Source organism: Halichoerus grypus, chromosome 3 (genome assembly GCF_964656455.1).
Source record: "Halichoerus grypus chromosome 3, mHalGry1.hap1.1, whole genome shotgun sequence".
NCBI classification, from domain to species: Eukaryota; Metazoa; Chordata; class Mammalia; order Carnivora; family Phocidae; genus Halichoerus; species Halichoerus grypus.
In genome coordinates, this window is record NC_135714.1 from 181,448,382 (window position 1) to 181,458,231 (window position 9,850).

At 44.9% G+C, this 9,850-nt stretch overlaps 1 long non-coding RNA gene across 1 annotated transcript; it reads left to right on the plus strand.

Annotated features, from left to right (window-relative positions):
• The first annotated feature begins 245 nt into the window (after window positions 1-245).
• LOC118533156 (uncharacterized) lies at window positions 246-4,550 on the plus strand. The gene is made up of 2 exons (XR_004916087.2): window positions 246-1,418; window positions 2,938-4,550. It is a non-coding gene; the product is annotated as an uncharacterized LOC118533156 (long non-coding RNA).
• The last annotated feature ends 5,300 nt before the right edge of the window (window positions 4,551-9,850 follow it).

A 9,850-nucleotide genomic window follows, 5' to 3' on the forward strand; every position in this document is an offset into this window, starting at 1 on the left:
GGAAAAGCAGTCAAATTGGCTATGGCTTTAAAGGGAAGGGAAAATAAATACCAAGTAGTACACACACATAGACATACACACACACGCGTGTGCGCACACAACATATATATCTCATATATAAAGAGATTGATTTTATTTATTTATTTATTTAATTTTTTTTTAGAGAGAGAGAACACAAGTGGGGGGAGGGGTGGAGGGAGAGAGAGAGAGAATCCCAAGTAGGCTCCATGGCCAGTGCAGAGCCTGATGCAAGGCTTGATCTCACGACCCTAAGATCATGACCTGAGCTGTAACCAAGGGTTCGATGCTTAACCGACTGAGCCACCCAGGTGCCCCTAAAGAGATTTGTTTTAAAGAGTTAGATCACCTGATTATGGAGGCTTGCAAGTCCAAAATTTACAAGGTAGGGTGAAAGACTGGAGACCCAGGAAGGGGTGATGTTACAGTTCAAGCTGTCTGCCGCAGAATTTTTTCTTATTTGGCGGAGGTCCAATTTTTGTTCTATTCAGGCCTTCAGCTGATTGAATGAGACCCACCCACATTATGGAGGGAAAGCTGTTGTACCCAAAGTCCACCAGTGTAAAGTGTTGATCTCCAAAAACATCCAAAAACACTCTCACAAAAACATCCAGAATAATGTTTGACCAAATATCTGGGCAACATGGCTCAGCCAAGTTGACACATAAAATTAGCCATCGCCAATAGTTGAAGAAATGGAGGCTTGGAGGGGTTCAGTGGTTGCCCCAAGTTACAACTCGCACAGCTACTGTACCAGTGCAGTACTGTAGCAATTGCTCCCCAGTGAAGGTAGATAAGGGACTATTACGGAGAGGAGAGGAGTCATGAAGGCAGGAGCATGATCCTGGAGTCAGGAGGCCTGGGTTCCACTCCGTGTTTTGCCACACACCAGCTGTGGGACTGCAGGGAGGTGACTTCAACTCTCAGCTTCCACTGCCAATCTGCCATTGAAGTGTGCTCACGTTTGCCCTCTATGCCCTAGACAATTGCAGAGATTAAATGAGTAGAGTTCCTGCCACTTCTAACACAATCAGTAAATGTTAACCAATGTATGCTCTCTAAGATAAGATACTTTGCAAGCAATAAAGAGTAATTCACAATGCATTTGAGATATGTTACCACTAAGATTCTGTCTTGAGAAAGATGGCCAAATATTTAACGAGTAAGTGAATTGGCCCTAAAGTAGGCCAACCACTGTCTACACGGTTATATATATGGATTTTTTTTTTTCTCTTCAGAGCTGACCTCACTTCTCAACTCCAGATGCATTTATCCAACTGTCTATTTGATGCCTCAACTTGCAAGTCTCAAAGATATCTAACATCTATTATGAGTTCTTGATTTTCCCAAAGTTGTTGTTCCTGCACATCTTCCCCATCTCAGGAGATGGCACCAACCAGGTGCTCGTCTAGAAGCCTAGAAACCTAGAAGTCATTCTTGATTTTTCCTTTACCTCTGGCCCACACCTAACCTGAAGCAGACTTTGTCCATTCAGTTTCCAAAACATATCTCGAGTTCATCCACGTGACTCCATCTTGCATGCCACCATGTTGATCCAGGTTTTCATTTATTGCTTGCTTAGACAATTGGTACAGTGTGCAGATGGTCTTCCCACATCCAGTTGCCTGTGGCCATCAAGAGTAACCTTCTTACATTAAAACATAGCATTCATTTGCTTAAATCTCTTTAATGGCTCCCCATGACCCTAGCGTGAACCTTAAGGTCCTGCATGATTAGCCTCTGGTCTATTGGTTCAACCACATCTCAAGACACCATCTTACTCACTAGGCTCCAGGCATACTGTCTTCTGTTACCTATCTGTTCTTCACACCGACCAAGCCTTTCTTTAACCTATTCCTTGTGCCTGGAACTCTCCCCTGCATCACATGACTGCCTCCTGCCAGCAAACAACCTTGTTTCCGCTCACATGTTACCCCTTTCTGAGAGGCCTTCACAGCCACCCCAGCTAAAGTAACCGCCTCCCCAACACACAGTCTCAGCTACCTGGCTGTTTCCTGCACACCACATCACAATCGACAGCTTTTTAAATCACTTGTCTGCTTATTTGTATTGCGTCTGTCTTTATTACTAGAATAACATTTGGTAAAATTAAGGATTATTTCCACCTTGTTGACAATTATATATTCAGTGCAAAACAAGGTAATTGGTGCTCAGTAAATATTGAATTAATGAGAAAATGGGGACTTTTAAAAAACAGATGTCAAACTCTACTCTTGAATCAGAAGCTTGGAATCAATGCTTCTTTAGCTCTGTGAGCTTCAATCGTTGACTTGTTTGGTTTTGTGAGTGGCTCACCTCTCTTCCCTGGATGTGTGGGATGGGTATAATCGACTTCTCTAGATGTGCTCCTAGTCATTCGGGGGCTTATTACAGTTTTTCTAACTCTCAGCTCTTTTTAAATACATGTGGGCAGCTTGCTCTATAAAAGAATTTTCTATTGTGAATTTTTTTTTTTTTTTGTAAATGGAATGACTCATTCCCTGATTTCTTCTGGGCTAGCTTAAAGACAGATATACCTGAATTGCATACATTTCTATTAGACAGACTTTGAAATTAACTTGATTTTGACTATGTGGTGACTCTCAGTGGTCCTCAGCCGGCTGACCCGATGCCTTAGCTGTGACCTTCAGTCTTGTTTAGCAGGTTCTCCGCGGGGCTTTATGATCCAGTTCCCAATACCCTTGATGAGCCCAGCCCAGGAATGACATTAGGTTTTCCACCCAGAGATTCATCTCTCTGTGAACTGAAATGCCATGAAAAGCAAAAAGGCTTTGAAACAAGGAGAAAGAAATACTCGTGTTAGTAAGAGAGGCTGTATTGATCACTTACGGTTCCTTGTCATCGGACTCGCTCCAAATCCTTATGCAGATGCACTAACCCACCCTTGTATTTCTGCAGCCCTGCTAGCCCTCAAATGACAGGTCTATGCCAGCTACATTGTGAGGCTCGCCCGTCCTGACAACCCTCCCTCCACTCTGCGGCTGCCCGACCTCCCCTCCCCTCCCGCCGCACGCCTGGCTGCTCTTCTGACTCTCCCACCAGGTTTGACGCAGGACCTGGCTCTCCAATCAGCATTTTGGACCTTGGCCCCCTACGCAGCTTCTGGCTTCCCTCATTCCACATGCTGCCATCCCCCATGGGCAGGGATAAGTAGCACCCACCCCAGCTTCTTCCCTCTGTACCCCTCCTGCACACTTTTGCAGCCCAGCTGAGGCCCCAGCTGGACAGCCCCTCCTCCCCCCACTCTGCGGAGGCTGGGGAACTGGAGCCGACTTTATCAGAGTCTTTCTTCGTGTGGAGAAAGCAGGAAAGGAGTGTGCTGTTTTATGTTGCTTCGGAACTACTCAGAAAAGAAAAGAAAACAAGCTTCAATTTTGGGGAGAATTTCTTACTTTTAACTCACTTACTTTACTTATAGGAGTGTATGTCCCAGACCCACCAAATCTCCAGCTGGTGCAGACTCTTCCATCCAGGAGGGAAGACATCGGTGCCCACCAAAGGCTCAATGAGTGTCCAGAGAGCACCCTCCCCTCAACCCCCACAGCACTGGCTTCTTCGTTGTTCAACAAATGTTTATTGAATGCCAACAAGGTGCCAGGCACTGTGCTGGTGACTGTCCTCAAGGAGCTCACAGTCTGGTGAAGGACAAATAGAACACAGCTCACAATTCCCTAACGATGGTAGCTATTATGAGAGCGACTGCACCCAGAGTTATTGGAACACAAAGGCAGGCATTTTCACTTTGCCTGGGGTAGGTGATTGGGGATCAGGGAAGGCTTCTCGGACGAAGTGACAACTGAGCTGGATCTTGAAGAGTGAGCAGAAATCTTTCAGCCAGAAAAAAGCTGAGGAAAGAACAGCATTCCTGAGGCAGGGAGGCAGGAGGGTCCCGGTGGGTTCCCAGGAAGATGAAGGGTTCAGTGTTGCTCAAGCTCAGAGGAAAGGAGTGAGCAGAAGCAGAAGTGGAAGGACAGGCTCTAACCAGAATAGAGGACAGAAAAGGAGCTGGGACTTCATGTGCAGGCATTGAGGGAGAGAGGACTAAGGGATTTTCAGCAGGACACAAGCAGGTCTGGGTTTTAGAAAAACCCCTCAGTCAGCAGTACGGAGAACAGATTAGGTGTGGGGGTTGTGAGGGGAGGGCAGGACGGAACAGAAAGAGAAGCTGGTGCTGGAGGCAGGAAGAACAGCTTGGAGGCCATTGCCTTGGTTCTGCCGAGCAGCAGTGAGAACCTAAACCAGGTGGTGATATTGAAAGTGATGGAGGGGACAAAGTCCAGAAACAATCTGCAAGTAGAAATGGAAGGACGCCATCATGGTTTTACGTGGGGCGAACAGCAGATGGAAGCACAGAGGATGACGTCATCCCACCTGCCTTTTGTAACTCGTTTTGTGTCTCTCGAGGCACATTGATGTGCGTCATTGTTTTTGTTTGTTTGTTTGCTTGCTTGCGTTTGGAAACCATCTCCGACTTACAGATAAATGGCAAATGTATCTTTTGCCCAAAATCACTCAACTATGTTGTCAACATGATGTCCCATCAACCCTGAACTATAGTATATTTCTCACGCTTGAGGATATTTTCCTACAAAGCCACAATAAAACCACCAAAGTCAGGAAATTAACACGAATGCATCACCACCATCTAACCCTGAGACCTCAGTCAAGATTTTTCAGGTTTTTCATGTCATTCAGAGCAAAAAGGACACAGTCCAGATATTTCTTGAGAGTCTACTGTTGGCCAGGCATTGTGCTAGGTGAGAAAACATATACAAGTGAGTGAAATGAGACATCATACTGCTTACAAAAAGCAGCTTACAAAAGAGGAGGTAGGCATGAATTCATGTAAGATGACAACTCATGCTGCTAAAAAAGTACATACCACAGGGACTTGGTCTGGCTAACAGTAGACTCTCAAGAAATATCTGTTGAAAGCCAGAGTGTAGTAGGAGCCTTTTAACATAGCCCTTAATGATCCCCTCCTCCCGGTATTCATGCTCATGGGTAAATCCTCTCCCTTTGAGTGTAGGCTGGATATTGTGACTCTCTTTTAATGAATAGAGTAGGACAAAAGCAATGAGCTATGACTTTCAAGACTAGGTTGCAAAAAGACTGGATTTAAGACCAGGATACAAAGTAATCATGGCTTCATCCTGCATGCCTTCTCTTGTTCTCTTGCTTGTCATGTTATGAGCTGCCTTATAGAGAGGCCCACATGACAATGAAATAAAAAATGTCTCTGGCCATTAGCCAGTGAGAAACCAAGGCCTGCCAACAACACATGAGCAGCTTAAAAGCAGATCTTCCCTCACTTGAGCCTTCAGATAAGACTGCAGCTCTGGTCAATACCTTCATTGCAATGCTGGGGAGACCCTGAGCTGGAGTGCTCAGATTCCTGACCCATACAAACCAGGAGATAATGAATGCTTAGCTACTATGTTTTGGGTAATTTGTTATACAGAAATAGATGACTAATACAAAGTAAATTGATAAATATGTGTCAGATAGTTTACATATTACTAGCTTCAACCCTTCAGTTAAAGATAATATATTACCCTGCTTTACAGATATGGTGATCAGAGAGACTCAGTCACTTGCTGTGGTCAAGGCTAGTATGTGACACAGACAGATTTGAACTCAGATCTGTCTAGCTCCCAAGTGACCTCTTTTCAACAAGCCATTCAGTCTCAAATTTGAAGACTGAGTTTTTTTCATTTTACATGGTCTTTACCACGGCAGAAGAGGGGAAAGGAAACTCCCCAGCTGTTCACATTCATGTGGTACAAATCATACCCAACCTTTCAAAGTAGTTTTGCTTCACCTTTTTTATGTACCTTTCACAAAGACACTACAAGTTAAATTTTGATCTTTTCTTACCTCCCACTACCACTTGCTCAGGATCTGGTCTCCTGATTTCTCTGGCTCATCTCAAGCTGGGCCACAGTCATTTCTCAGACCCACTGCCCATGACTTACTACAGAGAATGCAATCCTTTGGGGAGTGGTAATAAAAATTGGAAAGTGGTCATATACCACACATTCGATTTTATTGCTTTGTTTGATGAACTTTTCTTGGTGACCAGCAGAGTCACTGGCTTGGAGAGTTGGCCAGAGAGAGGCAGGACCCCAAGCAATGATCCCTTTGTGATTCCATAGTAGAAATGGTAACTCCAGAGGGTGAGGATTGAAAAATTAGTCTCTTGACCATGTATCAATACATAAGACAGAGGGGCTTCTTGTCCATCTCTTTGCCTAGAGGCTCAATAACAAAAGGGACCCCCAGGAGTGGGAGAAAGGGGGTAATCTGTTCATCTGAGGCAGTTGCCACCAGCATAACAACTTGATGTCTCATGTAAATCTTTCAAATTCATGCAAAAAATGCTCATATATTTTATGAAAAATGCACATTTGTTTAATACAAAGAGATAATGTCTTCCCCAGATTTTCAAGTAAAATTTATGTTCAAAGCAATTCCCTATTTCCTGTGGCTTTATACAACCCCCCCTCCCAACACCCCCTACACACCCACACTCTGATTCATATGGAATAGAAGGAATTAAGAATATGCATTTTTCATAGCTTAGGTTGCTTTAGAAAGAATGACTTTGTCAATAAAAAAGTATTTCAGGGACTCCCTGAGCAAAATTTTAAACAAAACCCACTAACCCGTGTCTACCTGTTAAATTACTTAAAATAGAAAATCAATTATCAAGCTCCTGACAAAATTCCAAATTTATGAAGTACAGAGGTTGTCCTAGAAAATTTGTTTCTTTTTTCTTTTTTTCTCTATAAGCTTATTCTACTCCTGTGGATAGCTCTGTTATTCAAAACCCTCTTGGCACTTGGTTTATTTTCCTCCCTTGATTGCTTCTGAATGCACTGTAATCCTCTTTTCTGGTTACTGTCCCTTTTACTACAGGTAAATCAACTGTATCCAGTCATGGGACAGATGCCGCATGAAGAAAGAAAGTTACAATTGCTTTATCTGAGGTTGTCACTCACCTTTTGGGTAGAGAGGCAGACATTTGTAAGAGTCTAAGGGTTGAGACACATCCAGGAAACAGATGGGAAACAAATGAAGCATTGAAGGGTTTGCAAATTCCAGTTCTTTGGTTTGTGTCTGACTGGGAGTGGGTGGGACAGAGAAATGTGGAGAGATAATGGGGATATGGGTGGGGAAAGGTTTGTAAGTATTCACATTCTTCTTTGGATATGGATTGAAGGAAGGATGTGGGGAGGAGGCATTCATCTTTTGCTCTGTCCTCTGACCTTTTATTAAGCTACTACATGCCTTAAAGTATAAAATTTTAATCAGGAGCCCCTGATGGATAACTCTGCAATTATACATCAATTCATTCAATAGATACACATTAACACCTACTTAATTCGGCTTCAATGGAACTTCATGCCAAAATAACTGAGAACATGAGATCCCATTTTCTTTAGACAAGTACTCTGTGCTTTTTTCTGGTTCTAAACCCCCACATAGTGGGCATGTCTGATGGTTAAACTAGTCAAGCAAATTAACACAGGCCCAGAAGATGAAATCAAAGTCAGGGACATGTGAGGGTGCGTAAAACAGACAATCTTCCTATGCCCTCGGCCTATGGGCAATACTTCATAAGAAATTTTTAAAAACCAGCTCATTTATTTATTTATTTTTTCATTTATTCACCAAACATTTATTGAACACCTGTTGTGTGCACAGAGATGAATTGGGTTCAGCCCTTGCCTTTTAGGAGCTCCCTGTCAACGGAGAAACATGCCTATGAATAATGCCCCCGGCACCCCTGACGAGGGAACATGCCAGGCAAGCAGGAGGCAGCTCACCTCGTTCCAGAATGCCCAGATTTCTGTCAAGGAGGAGTTCCAGCCCATTCACCTGTCCCTTTTGAACACAACGAAAACTCCCCCAGTTTTATATATATATATATGGAAGGACTCACATGCCCCCAAGTTACTATAGCTTCCTTATGGAGTAGAGCTTGCTTCCCCAAGCTTTGGCAAATCCAGCCTGTTATTGGGGAAATCCATGACCAGAAGCGCCAAGAAATTAACCCATTTAGTACCTCCGAACCCTCAAGTCCAATGCGGAGAAATCTGACATGCGTGCTCCAAGATAAACATCTTCTGAGTAGTCGGGCTGCTTGGGTTGTTTTTTTTTTTTTTTTTTAACATTTATTCTGTAACCTTGCTATAATTCATAACACGGTGAAGTAAATGCTGTATCCTTGCACTTAAAAATTTTCAGTTCAGGAGGGGACACGAATAAATATATCAAAATAGCCATCAAAACCCCATCTAAATTGTACACCAGACGTGTAGAAACGGTGCCTATGAAGGCAAAGGGACCCTCGGAAAGGTCAGCAATTGGATAAACTCTACCAGCGAAGAGTTCTAAGAAGAGGCGAGCTCCGAACGGGGTTTTGAAGGGCTGCAGAGTGTGTGGGGAAGCAGACCAGCAGCCAACCTCCCCGGAGTCCCTTCCCTCATCCGGAGAGTGGGCAGAGCGCTGGCGGGGGGAGGTAGTGGAAGGCTGTGTACAGTGGCATTCACCCAGTTCCAGGTACGTGCCCGGCACACAGGACACACCAGGGAATGTCAGATTCTCTTCCCTGTGTGATTTTATGCCACCCACATGTGTTATTATCTACTGATGGTAATGCTGATGAAAATAAGGGATAGTACACCGCTCACGTTCTCTACAGTGAGCATCAGTGACTTTTAACGTAGAAAAAAATACAGTCCAAAATTAGAAGAGTGTTCTATTTCAATAGCCCTGGTCTGATGGAAGCCATCGGTCCGTGGTAGTCACATCCCAGCAGAAAGCCAAGTGAGGGCTTTCCAGTCACACAGACATGTTATTTTAATCCCATGTTAAGCGCCCTTCGGTTGCTAGTTAGACCCACTTAGACGGAAATAGATGCCAGGAATGCGATGCTCTGTTCACCAGCCGGTCACTTGCCAAAGACGCGGTAAGGACTGAGGTCTCTGTCATTCGCGCCCTGCCGAGCATGCGGTCACTGCCTCGTGCGGTCAAGGTGCTGCCAGGGAGCCACAGACCCCCCCCCAGGCAGGCGGTTTGTATCAGGGCCCGGACACCTGCTGTGGAGGATGCATTGCCCGGAGGGGTCTCCCTGGCAGGGGGGCGCAACCACAGGTTTGCCCCATCCAAAAGTGCTGTCTTGCCCAGGACTCAGAGATCAAAAATCAGCCAGCTCTTCTAGCCTCTGTGACCTCAGGCTCTTTCTTCAGGTCACACTTGCGAAGTGCATAAAATCCTTGGCTGCAAAATGCTCTTAATTTGGAGCTAACCCTACCATGGCATGTTGTTATCACCACAAGAGAAAATCTGCTTGCCGAGAACAGCCCTCACCCCAGACCTCTGAATTCCCCCGAGGGAGTATGAAAAAGTCTGAGAAAGCCAGGGTAGCAGCTCTGAGTCCCATCTCTGCTTACCGAGGTCTCCATATTGTTAGGGGCCGAATTGTACCCCCCCCCAAAAGATATGTTGAAGTCCTAATCCCAGTGCCTCAGAATGTGACCTTATCTGGAAACCAAGTCTTCACAGAGTTAATCGTGTTAAAACGAGCTCATTGGGATGGGCCCTAATCTGATAGGACTGGATCCCCATAAGAAGGAGAAGTTTAGACGCAGCGGACCTGCGCAGAGGAGAGTCGGTGTGAGATGACACCTTCCAGGAAGGATGCTAAAGTTCCTGGGAGCTGGGAGTAGGCCTGGAGCAGACCCTTCCCTCACACTTTGGGGGTGGGGGCGTGCCGACACCTCAATTTTGGACTTCTGGCCTCCAG